The sequence below is a fragment of the Rhipicephalus sanguineus genome, chromosome 5 (assembly GCF_013339695.2).
Source record: "Rhipicephalus sanguineus isolate Rsan-2018 chromosome 5, BIME_Rsan_1.4, whole genome shotgun sequence".
Classification (NCBI taxonomy): Eukaryota; Metazoa; Arthropoda; class Arachnida; order Ixodida; family Ixodidae; genus Rhipicephalus; species Rhipicephalus sanguineus.
Window position 1 is genome coordinate 81,597,242 of NC_051180.1, and position 14,624 is coordinate 81,611,865.

The window sequence follows — 14,624 nt, forward strand, 5'->3', positions numbered from 1 at the left end:
GTTTTTTACACATAACAATTAAAAAAACTTTATTTTCATTAATTCCATTATGATAGTTTAATTATTAGAAGAGGAAATGAAGGTAAAAGATCCACTTTCGAATTCCGCGCCTAAAAATCAGCACGTGAACGTCCATGTGAGTCGCACATTTCAGTCTTCCTGTGTATTATGACCCCATTGTTTCAATGGGATTTTCTCAAACTTGCTATGTTAAAGCTCTGGGCCCCCCAGAACACAATGTAAATAATTTTTACCGATAATCGACAGCGTAGGCCCAAGCAGACGCAATCAAAATCTATGACGTCATGGAGAGCTGGTGCGGGAACTCAAGGTGGCGACGCCACCTGCACTTTCTTTTGGCGCGTTTTCTCGCTTACCAGGCGTCTTTTCGCGGTAAGAATGGTGCTATCGGTATCGTGAAATTGTAGTTTACTACAAGGAAAAAAATTGTTTTTCTCATTAGTGTCCCTTTTTAGGTGGTATAGCTTTTCAAGTTCACAATTGAAGCTATAGGATTCATTACCGGGAAATATCCGTTCACTACCATTAATATAGTTCACGCGAGCTTGCCGATAGTTGGTACGGTTCTTCATCCCACCCTGCAAAAGCCTCGATTGAGGCTGCCGTATGCATAAATAAATAAAATAAATAAAATATCTGTACAACTGCCTTGCACCGAGGGCCGACGTTTTCAGGGCACTTTGTCGTGCATTAGTACAGATATGAGCTTCCACGTGTTCCTTGAAATAACAATAAATGTATACAAGACCAAGCTTGAGCCCCCTCTCCCTTCCCTGGCCTATTAATTGTGCAAGCCTTGTGCGCGTACACAATAGTAATGACAGGCTTTAGCTAAGCAAATGAATGAAGATGCCCTGCCAATTAGCGTTATATCGTTCCACGCCTTGCGTATACTAGATGCAGTATCTCCAGTCACACAGCACTTCAATGCGGTGACGATCGCATGGGGCGAAGCACAGCCACACAATTAAATCAATTAAGTCAATTAGAGGAAGGAGAGAAGCTTTACTAAAACGAACAAAAGATGAGATATATTTCGGAGTATTGATCGAAGAGGCAAAAATAGGGTCTAGTACATTTTGTTCCTCTGGGGCTTAGCTTCATGGCTGAGCTCATCCGTGATTGCTAAGCTTTCTCCATGAATTCAGGAGTGGTTTAATTGAAAGCAAACGGATACGAACTTATCAAGTAGAAGCATTCCTGGCGCGGTTTTCATTGCAGAATTCTCTGTAAATAGAGAATACTTCGTTGTGGAAAGGGGACGCCTCAGAACGATTACCGGTGATCGGCGAGCTCAAAGATCGCCTGCCGAGACGTTTCTGCGGAATACGCGTTCCCAATAAGGCTTGCAGAAACAGCGTCTTTACCTCACCTTTCGAAAAGAAAGTGAATGTTTCGAATACAGAGGTAAGGTTACCTTCCATATTGGTTCTTCATCCCCCCACCCCCCACCCGAGCTAACAATAACAAGAACGTTTACAAGTTTCTGTCCTGAAACGCGTATTCAAAGTACACTACTCAAGTTCTACTGGCATCCAGCGCTGTTCCTGAAAATGTGATAATTTCCTCTTGTACGTCCACAAAACACTCGCACGAGAGCCAGGAAGTACCTGTAAATACATCAATAAGCTTTTAACAGACTGAAAATGAAATGTGCTGTCAGCTAAAATGTTCACGCAAACATCACGTAATCGCGCGAGCTGCACCTTCACCTCGTCTTTGCGGCATTCGCGTGGCAAAGAAAAAGAAAGCTTAAGCGGTGTTCGCGCAATGTAAAGTGCGCGGTAAAATAAAATCACGTGATACCTTTAGGCTCCATTTCGTTCAAGCCGGCTTTTCATTCAAGGTCACGTTTGCATGAGACACATAAGGCTTTCGCCTTAATAAACGCTTCATTTCACGCATAAGAATATATGCAGAGAAGAAAGGACCCGCGCGGCGCACGCCACGACAGCCACGCGAGTCAGGACAACATGTTACTCGTAAATTCAACTCTCTATATTAGTGTTCAGGGTGATAGCAATTTCCAAAGCGTATAGCTGTGAGTCAGTGCTCGTGTTGTCCGAATTCCTGTCTGCTCTTTGGCTCGAGCTGTTATTTCGAAGTTGTTAACACGCCCAGCTTGCTGTTTTCATTCATAACACACACGTATGCCTTCCGCTGATTGTTTTGAGTGATACACACGGAAGGTTGTTACGTTGTGCATACCTGTTAAGACACTATGGTCCGACGTAGCCACTAAGAACGTGTGCAGATTTTGATGTTTCCGTTCACATTGTACTTGGTACACTTCCTACGTTGTCCTAGCGCAGGGTCGTTGCAAACCTCTAATAAACGAGCAGTGAAGCAAACACGTCCGTCTCCTTTGCTGTTTCGCTCGCGCCAACTTATCGCGCCACCGCACGCGAAGCGTTTCACGTGCCTTAGAAAGGTGCATGTGAGGTTAACGCTGCAATTCATCTTAAAAGACTGGGCGTGCAAACACGGACACAAGAGAGAAGCGTTGTGGTGTCTTCTCTCATGTGTTCGTGTTTGCACGCTCAGTATTTTAACATGAATACGTACCAACTAGCTCAGCTCTCTGTTATTCTAATGCTGCAACATGCGAATAAATCTGCCATCAAACGTTTAACGATTCAACATGGGGCAGGACACCGTCTAAACACGAGAAGACGCGTTAACAGGAGTCGCTGCAAATGGCTGTATGCGAATTCGCTCTGTTTGAGTGCTACGACCGCGCAATGCAACAGTCGCGCTCCTACCTTGAAAATGACGACGCCGGGGATGGCGCGCGCCCACGCCTACGCCGTCGATGTGGCGAAGCCCAACTGCCCGCGCGAAGGGAGGATGCGGAGCGGTCGAACGCGAGAGGAGGGGGGCTCGCGTCGTGGCACGCCGGGCGCGAGAGGGGGGCGAATACGCGACGCCGCCAGGTGCCCGGGCTTTGGCCTTGGCTCCCGGCTTTCGCATCCCGTCTTCCCAGCAGCAGCGGATTTGAGACGCCGATTTCCGGAAGCGGCGCGCGTAAGAAGGTTACCTAAAACCTTTTGGCATCGCTCGAGCGGAAGTGCGCCTTTTTGGGCCGTTCAGGTGGAACGCCTAAGCCTCGAAGTGACGTCGCAATACGGAAGCGGAATCACTATGCGCGCCGCTTCTGCGTGCAGTTACATGAAATATATCAAACAAGACGAAGTGCATTATTAGAGAGTTATTTTATAATAGGGTATCCAAAATTTCTGAGTACGCCATCCTTTGCGTTTGCTACCACTGAGCATGCGTCATACGCTAACCTCTTGGGAACCCACGTTAAGTCGTAACCAACGAACGCTATACCTCTGCGTACCCTATTCTAAAGCTGCCTTCTGCAACGGTTAATGATGTCCGCCTTAAAGTGCGGCAGTTTGCTTGCTTGTTTTTGCTTGCTGACAGTTCTTGATGAGCCACATTGCAAACGTTGATAACGCTGAGTTCATTGTTCGACTCCATCAAATTCCACCAACGCCTGTGTGCGCGTGCCCGGTGAATGTGATAGGCACGCACATTTAGTACGGAAGTTCGCACGGGAACGCTGTTCTAGATGCTGCATGCCTCGTAGCATGGTGATTGGCCAGCTGCAGTGTTCCGAGGCGCGTTCTCGGAAATACATATTGTGGATAACTTTGTATTGATCCATGTATGGGATTTAGAGTTAAGCGGCTTGTAGGCGTGTGTTACTGTGGATCGGCAAAATAAAATACAGTGTTGAGTACACTTGGTTCGTGGCTGAGCGTGGTCTAACGTAAAGAGTACAAAGCAATTGATAAATAAGTAGTTTCGGTGCCATCCATTAGGAATACCACGATGCTCGTGAGGCTGTCTCGAGCTGCTGCCGACCATGCGCGGAGAATCCTGCAGGCTGCTTGCGCATGCCGACTCTTGCGCTCGTGTTCTGGGGCGTAGTCAAGGGGGGAGGGGGTTCAGACCCCCCCCCCCCCCCGAAATTTTTCAGTTTTGCTTACGTATACATACAGGCACACATACAAACGCACGCACAAACATACATGAAGTATGGTTGAACCCCCCCCCCCCCCCCCGAAAAACATTTCTGACTACACCCCTGCTCGTGTTCTACAGAGCGAAGTAAAGACACGTCCGCGGAGTAATGGGACACACCCGGTAAGCAAAACTCCAACGAAATCGTTACTGCCAGAATTTCAGAATGACAACCCCTTAGGAAGGGCCTTAGACAGGAGGGTGGCAAAATTTTGATGAGACTTGGTGTTTTATCGAAAATAAATAATGAAAACAGGCGTTTTTCTCAAATAGTCAAGAGCGTCCGCAGAACTTTTTGCAGGGGGTGCATCAGCCAGGGGCTGGGGGCGGGGGCTCGCATCCAACACAGGTAGCTTTTCTTTCACTGCCGTGACATCACCGGCAAGATTAGTCAATAGTAGTGTGTAACGTGCAAAGTTGACTGGCAACCCTGAAGCTACTGCATAGAAAATTATCTGAAATTCCTGGGTGGTGGGGGGCGGGGGGCGCCCCCCCTTTATACCCCCCTCCGAACGCCCATGCAAATAGTCAAGGCTTTCAGCAAGTGACCCCCCGAAAGGATTCCTGGCTACGGGCCTGCCCTTAGGCATTTGTTTATGCTGCGAATGGTCGGAGGTCCATGAAAGAAAAGACCGAAATTGTAGGGCCTGGCGGTTTTTAAAGGAGAAAGCCTTATATTTCTTATGAGTCACGAATCCTTGCGAGATTTGGCAAGACCTTGCGGTACTTCTCGAGCGACCCCAACAGGAATGACGAAAAAAAAATAATAAAAGTCGGTCATAACTCACGTGATAAGGAAGGAAATTTTGAGGGTTCGTTTTCTTTGTTAGACACAACCTTAACGAAAACCAGCAGATAACGAAACCAAGGTCGTTAATAGTATTGTTTTAAGTGTAATGTGATATACATGTGAAGAATGCAAAGTGAACGAAAAGACAACTTGCCGCTGGCAGGGACCGAACCTGCGACCTTCGGATTACGCGCCCGATGCTCTTGGCTTCATTGTCTCTGCTGGTTTTCATTAAGGTTGTGTCGAGCAAAGTGAATGGGTGTATTTCTGTTGGCGTGCCAAAAGTCACATGACCTTAATGTTACATGACGTCATCGAAGTGACAAATTGCAAAAATTTACGTCCTCTGATGGCGTACGCGTGACATCGTCACTTGATCAAAGATGGGCCGATCCCGGAGGCTGCGCAACGCAACGTGAGGTGCATGCAGGAACCTTCAAAGACGGGCGGTGGTAGGCAGTGCTATTCATGTAGGCACAACAGAATTGGTCGCAGCCCTTTTGTATCGCACATGGAGACCAAGAACATTGCGCACTAACTAGCAAACTCGTACGAGCACGTAAGTACACATGTGCTCCCCTAGATGTTTGCCGCCATGCAACGAGATCCCGAGCTCAGCCTAAAGCCCCTCTTTCGCGTCTGCTGCTACGGTGGAAAACGCATGGACGCGCTTTTAGCTCACCCGTTCCACGCACTCGCTGGCGCGACGGCAGCGCCGCTTCTCAGCGTAAGTGCTTTTCAAATCCCGTAATACGTGCAGAATACGAGAGTATATTATAAACGGAGTGCGACTTTAGGCAAAAGCAGACTAATCCGGATACTATGGCCTTCAGTGCATAGTGACAAGGTTTGGTGGCAGGTGGCGCAACATGCTCTCTTCGTAGACTTGGCGGCAGTTTCAAATTATGTCTGCTTAAATAGTGAACAGCATGCATGCTTGATTATGTCAATATAATTCATGGTATTTCATTGCCCCAACATTTAGAGGCTTCAGTGATCCAGCATAGAAGCATCTGTAGAATGTCAAGAAACTTAATTGCACCTTGCAGTGAAGCTATACAGGTAATACGATTTTATTTCCTTTAATCATGACCTTTACAACGGAATCACCTGTACAACACGAACATCTTAATTGGTATATACCACCACGCACCAACTACGTTCCACTTTTGTCTGTAATGTAACCGCCTGGACAGTGGAAGACTATATAATGAACCTGCATGCACAATGAAGCAATTTAGGCATCTCTATAATTCCTTACTTACCTATTTTTACAATAAATGCATGCCACTGCCCACTTCAGCCATCAGGGAGCTGGGGTGCCGATAGGAAGCATTTTTACAGTAGAACCCTTCACATTACTCACATACGCAAATATGTGATCTCAAAACCATCCAAACTAACAATTTACGACATTATAACCATGCACATAGCTCATAGCCTCATAGCTTCATAGCCTCAAAGCTATGAAGACAAAACTGTGCATAGGCAAAAATCAGATGTATGCATTAAGGGACAAGGAAGGCAAGGTCACAAACAATATGGATAGAATAGTTGAGGTAGCGGAAGAGTTCTACAGAGATCTGTACAGCAGCCGAGGCAGTCAGGATGATAACGTAAGAAGGAGTAATAGCGCAGAGGAATCTGACATCCCACCAGTACTGACAGGAGAAGTAAAGAAAGCCCTAAAGGGAATGCAGAGGCAAAGCAGCTGGTGAGGATCAGGTAACATCAGACCTGTTGAAAGACGGTGGAGAGATTATGTTAGAGAAACTGGCCACCCTGTATACGAAGTGCCTCTCGACGGGGAGGAACCAGAATCTTGGAAGAATGCTAACATCATCTTGATACACAAGAAAGGGGACGTCAAGGACCTGAAAAATTACAGGCCCATAAGCTTACTGTCCGTTGTCTACAAGCTATTTACAAAAGTAATTGCTAACAGAATTAATACGACATTAGAGTTCAATCAACCAAGGGACCAGGCAGGATTTCGTACAGGATTCTCAACAATAGACCATATTCATACTATCAATCAGGTGATAGAGAAATGCGCGGAATACAACCAACCCCTATACATAGCCCTCATAGATTACGAGAAGGCATTTGATTCGGTGGAGACATCAGCAGTCATGCAGGCACTGCGGAATCAAGGCATCGACGAAGCCTATATAAACATAATGGAAGAAATCTACAGCGGATCCACAGCCACTATAGTTGTAGTGGACGCTGAGTGCTTTGTATAGCTGCTAATGGATGGCGCTGTGGGCATGGGAGCGGCCCCTGTCATCAGATACCTAGGACGGGGACGGATTGAATAAACGGGGGCATTCTTGTTGTGTCTACGAGCCGTGCTCGTGTCTTTACTGGGCGTCTCCGAACATGGTGTCAGAAGTGGGCGACTAATGCGCAGTTATGGACTCGACAGACCCGACAACCGGTGCAGACGCTTCCAAGCTCAACGTTGTGCGCGTCGGTACGCCGGGACTTCAGCCTCCGTCGCCGTTCAACTTCACAAGCCCGGGGGAATGGACAACATGGATAACAAGGTACGAAGATTACGCCTTTGCTGCAGGGCTCAACACAGCTACCGACGAGGTGCAAGTGCGAACACTCTTATACTGCATGGGTTCTCAAGCACGTAGCGTCTTGTCGTCGCTAGGATTGTCTGCTCCAGAAAATCTCCCGTTTGCGGAAGTCAAGGCTAAGCTCACCTCGCATTTTGTTCACCCTGTCAATGAGATTTACGAGAGCCGTCGATTTCACCGCAGAGTACAACAACAAGGGGAGCCGGTGGACGAATTTTTTACGGCACTTCGGAATCTTGTCAAACGTTGTGGGTACAACAACGCCGAGGTCGAAGACCGACTTGTGCGAGACAAGTTTGTCGTTGGATTGCGGAACGAGACGCTGTCGGATCAATTGTGCCGATGTACTAAACTTCGGCAGAGGAAGCGTTGTGCCAAGCGCGTATTCATGAAGCAGCCGAAAAAGAGCGTCAATCCCGCGCAGGTCTCAGCGAGAGCGGGGCTTTCGACAGCTTAAACGTGGACGCGGCGCAACGCGCGAAGAACGCGTCACCGCGTCGCAGCAAGTCGGTGCAGCCAACTCGGTCTACTTGCGATTACTGCGGCCGTGGTCAACACTCTCGAAAAGAATGCCCAGCTCGCAAGGCCACTTGCAATTTCTGCAAGAAGCAAGGTCACTTTATTGCTGTTTGCCGGGCCAAGCATCGGAAGGAGCTGTTAGGTTCAGTTGAACTTCACGCGCTCAGTACGCGTCGGGCACGATATGCCGACATTCATGTGAATGGTCACCTCGCTCACTTCAAGATAGACTCGGGAGCAGAAGTAACGGTGGTCTCGCCTTCTTTCCCGGGATTACCGGCCGTTTTGGATAAAGTGAACGCCGAAGTGTCTGGTCCTGGAAATCAAAGATTGTGCGTTCTGGGAACTTTCACTGCTACTTTGCAGTGGCATAACAAGGTCTCTGTGCAAAGACTGTATGTCATCAAGAACCAGACGACACACCTTCTGGGATTACCGGCAATTGAAGACTTGGGCATCGTTCAGTTTTTGGACTCTGTGGAAGGTATTCCGTCACCCCAAGCTAGAATTTTTCGTGGCCTCGGGGAAGTGCAAGAAGAATACCATATTCGCGTTGCTCAAGACGCTCGCCCCTTTTCATTGAGTGTTCCTCGACGAATACCTCTACCGCTACTCGAGCAGGTGAAGAAGGAATTGGATGAGATGGAAACCCAAGGAGTCATTCGCAAGGTTGACACGCCTACCGCATGGTGTTCAGGCCTCGTCGTTGTGCCGAAGCCATCGGGCGGGTACAGGCTGTGTGTCGACTTGACGAAGCTTAACAAGGTTATCCAGCGGGAACGCTACATTCTGCCAACAGTGGAAGACATCTTAGGCCAGCTTGGTGGGGCACAAATTTTTTCTAAGCTCGATGCAAGATCCAGCTTCCACCAGATCAAGCTTACTCGTGAGAGCGAAGAACTGACAACATTCATCACACCTTTTGGCCGCTATTGCTACAAGCGTCTTCCCTTTGGCATTGCGACAGCGCCCGAGTATTTCCAACGCTTCATGTCAAGATTGCTCGAAGGCATCACTGGAGTCGTCAACATGATAGACGATATACTCGTCTTCGGTAGGAACCGTCAAGAGCACGACGAGCGTCTAGCTGACGTCTTGGCGCGTTTGACTCAAGCGGGCGTCACTCTTAACGAAAGAAGTGTCAATTCAGAGTCTCTTCTGTCAAGTTCTTAGGAGTTGTCGTCAGCCCGCAGGGAATTAGTCCAGACCCGGACAAGGTGAAGGCTATCATGGATCTTCCACCACCAATCGATGTCAGTGGTGTTCGCCGATTACTTGGAATGGTAAACCATGTGGCTAGATTCATTCCAAACCTGTCTGAGATCTCTGCACCTATTCGTGCTCTCCTCAACAAGAACAACGCATGGAATTGGGGTTACAACCAAGAGCAAGCGTTCAAGAACATCAAGTCTTTGCTCAGCTCTGACGTATGTATGGCTGTGTACAATCCCCATTACCCAACTGTAGTATCGGCTGACGCAAGCTCTCATGGCCTCGGAGCCGTCTTACTCCAGGATCAACCTTCGGGAATTCGACGGGCTGTCGCCTATGCTTCCAGATCTCTCACTGCTACAGAGGGACGCTACAGTCAAACGGAAAAAGAATCTTTGGCTGTCACATGGGCTGTCACCCGGTTCGACCAATACCTACGCGGTCTATGCTTTGAGGTCGAATCCGATCATCTTCCGCTTGTAGCCCTCCTTTCAAGTAAAGATCTGGACGTCTTGCCACCTCGAATTCAACGTATGCGGATCAAACTGATGCGCTATCAGTTCTCTGTCAAGTATGTTCCTGGAAAACTGCTAGCTACAGCCGACACACTATCACGAGCGCCTTGCGACTTGCCAACTTCCAAAGCGGTCAGCAGCTTGGAAATCTATATAGGGGAAGTTCTTAAGGATCTACCTCCACAACTGGCAGGTCAGCTTGAGGAGATCCGTCGTCTTCAAGCTCAAGATAGTGAATGCTCTTCGATTATCACTTATTGTGAGAGAGGCTGGCCGTCCAAGAAGAGAGTTCCGACCCATTTAGCACCATACTGGAAGGAGCGAGAAAGACTGAGTGTGTACGATGGGTTACTCTTACTGGATCGCCGCATTGTCATCCCGTCGCCTCAACGCAAGGACATCCTCTCACTGCTGCACGAAGGTCATCAAGGTGTCCGCCGCTGTCAAGAGCGCGCCCGAGAGTGCGTTTGGTGGCCCCATTGCAATCAGCATATCGAAGACCTTGTGACTCAATGTGCTAAGTGTGCTGAGACTCGAGCCGTGCGTTCTGAGCCACTGATACCAACGCCAACACCGGAAAGACCATGGCAACGCCTGGGAATCGACTTGTTCCACTTGGAAGGACGTGACTACGTCCTGATTGTCGACTACTACTCCAGATTTCCCGAAGTAGTCACATTGGGAACTTCGTCAGCAAAAGCGGTCATTGCTGCCATCAAGAGTAGTTTTGCTCGCTTTGGGATACCAGACGCTGTGCGTACAGACAACGGACCTCAGTTCGCGTCCCAGGAGTTCGCCAACTTTGCACGAGCGTATGGATTCTGCCACGAGACCAGCAGCCCTCGATACCCTCAGAGTAATGGGGAGGCAGAGCGCATGGTGCGCACTGTGAAGGATATGCTGAAGAAAAGCTCGGATCCGTACCTCGCCCTGCTCGCATACCGAGACACACCTGGAGTTTCGGGCGCCTCTCCAGCTCAGTTACTTATGGGCAGGAGACTGCAAACTCGTCTTCCGGTTCTGCCGGAACGACTTCTTCCGGCCTTACCTAATCACGAGGAATTTCAAGCACAGAATACTGCTGCGAAGTTGCAACAGGCGCAGGACTACAATCGCCGTCACGGTGCCACTCCTCTGATTCCTCTCAATATAGGGGAGGAAGTGTGGATAAAAGATATAGGTTGCAGCGGTCGTGTTCTCAGCCCAGCTCAGCGACCAAGGTCGTATGTGGTTGAGACTCCCAGTGGTGTTGTCCAGAGGAACCGTTGCCATCTGGTGCCGTTCGTGGCTGACCAAGATGTCCAAGGACAAACAACTATGGCTTCATCACCAACGCATGGAACCTTAGCTTCAAGTCCACCGAGAGCACCAGCCTTGAGGTCATCGCCGGAAGCATCGTCACCAAGTGCTTCATGTGCATCCCCTGTGCCTGTGCCGCCTGGAGAGATGCCTCCCTCGCCTGATGTGCAAACTTTACCTGTGCAAGCAAGTGTGCCGCAGTGTGATGAACCTAAGCGTACGCGTTGTGGCCGTACCGTGAAACCGCCGCGCAGGTTGAATCTGTAACTGTCCCGGGAGGGAAGATGTAGTGGACGCTGAGTGCTTTGTATAGCTGCTAATGGATGGCGCTGTGGGCATGGGAGCGGCCCCTGTCATCAGATACCTAGGACGGGGACGGATTGAATAAACGGGGGCATTCTTGTTGTGTCTACGAGCCGTGCTCGTGTCTTTACTGGGCGTCTCCGAACAATAGTCCTCCATAAAGAAAGCGACAGAATCTCAATAAAGAAGGGCGTACGGCAGGGAGACACGATCTCTCCAATGTTATTCACCGCGTGTTTACAGGAGGTTTTCAGGGCCCTAGATTGGGAAGAGTTAGGGATAAGAGTTAATGGAGAGTATCTCAGTAACCTGCGATTCGCTGATGACATTGCATTGATGAGTAACGCGGGAGACGAATTGCAGCTCATGATTACTGAACTGGATATGGAAGGTAGAAGAGTAGGTCTGAAAATTAATATGCATAAAACTAAAGTAATGTGGAACAATCTTGGCAGAGAACAGCGCTTTGCGATAGGTGGCGAGACACTGGAAGTTGTAAAGGAGTACGTCTACTTAGGACAGGTAGTAACCGCAGAGCCGAACCATGACAGTGAAATAACTAGAAGAATAAGGATGGGTTGGGGCTCATTCGGCAAGCATTATCAAATCATGAATGACAATCTACCACTATCACTCAAGAGGAAGGTATATAACAGCTGCATCTTACCGGTACTTACCTACGGAGCAGAAACCTGGAGACTTACAAAGAGGGTTCAACTTAAATTGAGGACGACGCAGCGAGCGATGGAAAGGAAAATGATAGGTGTAACCTTAAGAGACAGGAAGAGAGCAGAGTGGGCCAGGGAACAAACGGGGGTTAAGGACATCATAGTTGAAATCAAGAAGAAGAAATGGATATGGGCCGGGCACGTAGCACGTCGGCAGGATAACCGGTGGTCATTAAGGGTAACTGACTGGATTCCAAGAGATGGCAAACGCGTGAGGGGGAGACAGAAAATTAGGTGGGTAGATGAGATTAAGAAGTTTGCAGGTACAACGTGGCAGCAGAAAGCACAGGACCGGGTTGATTGGCGGAACATGGGAGAGGCCTTTGCCCTGCAGTGGGCGTAGACAGGCTGATGATGATGAACCATGCACAACCAGGAGGCAAATCTCTATGAATGCCGTAGTGAAATGCCTGGACTAAAAACCAGAATTTTGACAATGGAGTAGATAGTGGCAATCTATGAAGATGTTGCTGGGCTCAGCCACAGATAATGCTATGAATATAGCCTTACAGCAAAGAGCAATCACACGCAGTACATGATCCTCACTTCAAGTTGCCATACCTTGGGCAAAAATCCAAATTCTACCAAATTTTCAGAACTGCTTCTGTTTGCCTCATTTCAAAATCTAATGTAGCCACCAGCAGCCATGAAATGACAAGGTTGGCCTTGGCTGCATGCTTAGGTACGGTGGCCTTTACAAATCTAGGCTGGCCATGACTTCAGCAATGGCAGCTCTATGCAAGTATTTCATGTTATGTGGCCATTTGTTGCTCTGAGTTTCAGTGACACTAAACAATGTATTTATACATTAATTTAAATCTGGAGAACTAGGCAGCTAGACGTTTGAAGAGACATCGTCACGGAAGTTGTCGGTCAACCACTCCTGAGAAATGTCGGTTGTGGCTGAGAACTGAATCGTGTTGAAAGACATGTATTCCTTTTGACATGCCCTCTATTCAGGGCTTTATATTAATCTCAAGCACATTGCAAGCAGGTATGCAACTGTACTATTCAATGAGAAGACAGCAAATTTCCAGTCACTGCGGTCTGCGACCGGGGACACAAAAATGGACATTTTGTCTCTCAAATCAAACCGTACGCTCATCCTGCTATCTTGATGCAAAATGCAGTACATGTACACATATGTGCGTGCATTTAAAAAATTCAGCTACACACCTAACAGATATGAGATGGCTAGATCCTATACTGATTGTGATAAGTGCTCTCAAATACATCACACACACAGTACATAGAACACAAATAAATGAACACTAGAGATTTCACGACTTACAATATGTTAATGAAATTATAGTGAAAAAGAGAACAACTTTATGAACCGTACGCTCATCCTGCTATCTTGATGCAAAATGCAGTACATGTACACATATGTGCGTGCATTTAAAAAATTCAGCTACACACCTAACAGATATGAGATGGCTAGATCCTATACTGATTGTGATAAGTGCTCTCAAATACATCACACACACAGTACATAGAACACAAATAAATGAACACTAGAGATTTCACGACTTACAATATGTTAATGAAATTATAGTGAAAAAGAGAACAACTTTATGAACCGTACGCTCATCCTGCTATCTTGATGCAAAATGCAGTACATGTACACATATGTGCGTGCATTTAAAAAATTCAGCTACACACCTAACAGATATGAGATGGCTAGATCCTATACTGATTGTGATAAGTGCTCTCAAATACATCACACACACAGTACAAAGAACACAAATAAATGAACACTAGAGATTTCACGACTTACAATATGTTAATGAAATTATAGTGAAAAAGAGAACAACTTTATGAAAATGCCTGCAGAGACGATGAGGCTCCCTCCATGCAGGGAGGACAAGCTTTCATCGCGACGCGGCCATTACGTCAGTCTCGCGAGAGTTATTTGCATGCTACTGCATGTGCTTCATTATGGCAGTGCTGAGAAGTTGAACAAGGAATGTTTTTACAGTAGGGCTGTTATGATTGAGGCTAGCCGTGTGTCGTAGACAGAAACTTATCATGAGCCGGCAGGCACTCACTCGGCTGCTGTTCAAGCACTCTGTATAGACGGTCAACTGGAGAAGCTGAAACGTGCAGCTCCAGTGTTCACCACTGGTTTAATCGCGACGTTTCCTTTAAGTCTCTCTCAATTAAGGAGACGAGAGAATGACTACACAGAGAGAGAGAAAGACACAGAAATAAAAAAGAGAAAGAAAGGGAAGAAAGACAGAAAAACAAATAGACATAGAAAGAGAAAGAGAGAGACTCTGAGAAAGAGAAGAAAAGAAAGAGCAAGCACAGCCATGAGGTGAGAGGGTCAAAGCCTAGCCAAGCCAAGACCAGCTAGGTGCCCACGAGATCGGCTGTCACCAGGGGCGTAGCCAGAAATTTTTTTCGGGGGGGGGGGGGGGGGGGTTCAACCATACTTTCTGTATGTGCGTGCGTGCGTTTGTATGTGTGCGTGCATATATACGCAAGCAAAACTGAAAAATTTCGGGGGGGGGTTTGAACCCCCCCAACCCCCCCCTTGGCTACGCCCTTGGCTGTCACCCAGCCTTATGCGACTTAGCGCAAGCTGCGCCATTTTTTTTTTAGATTCTTTGTTCAA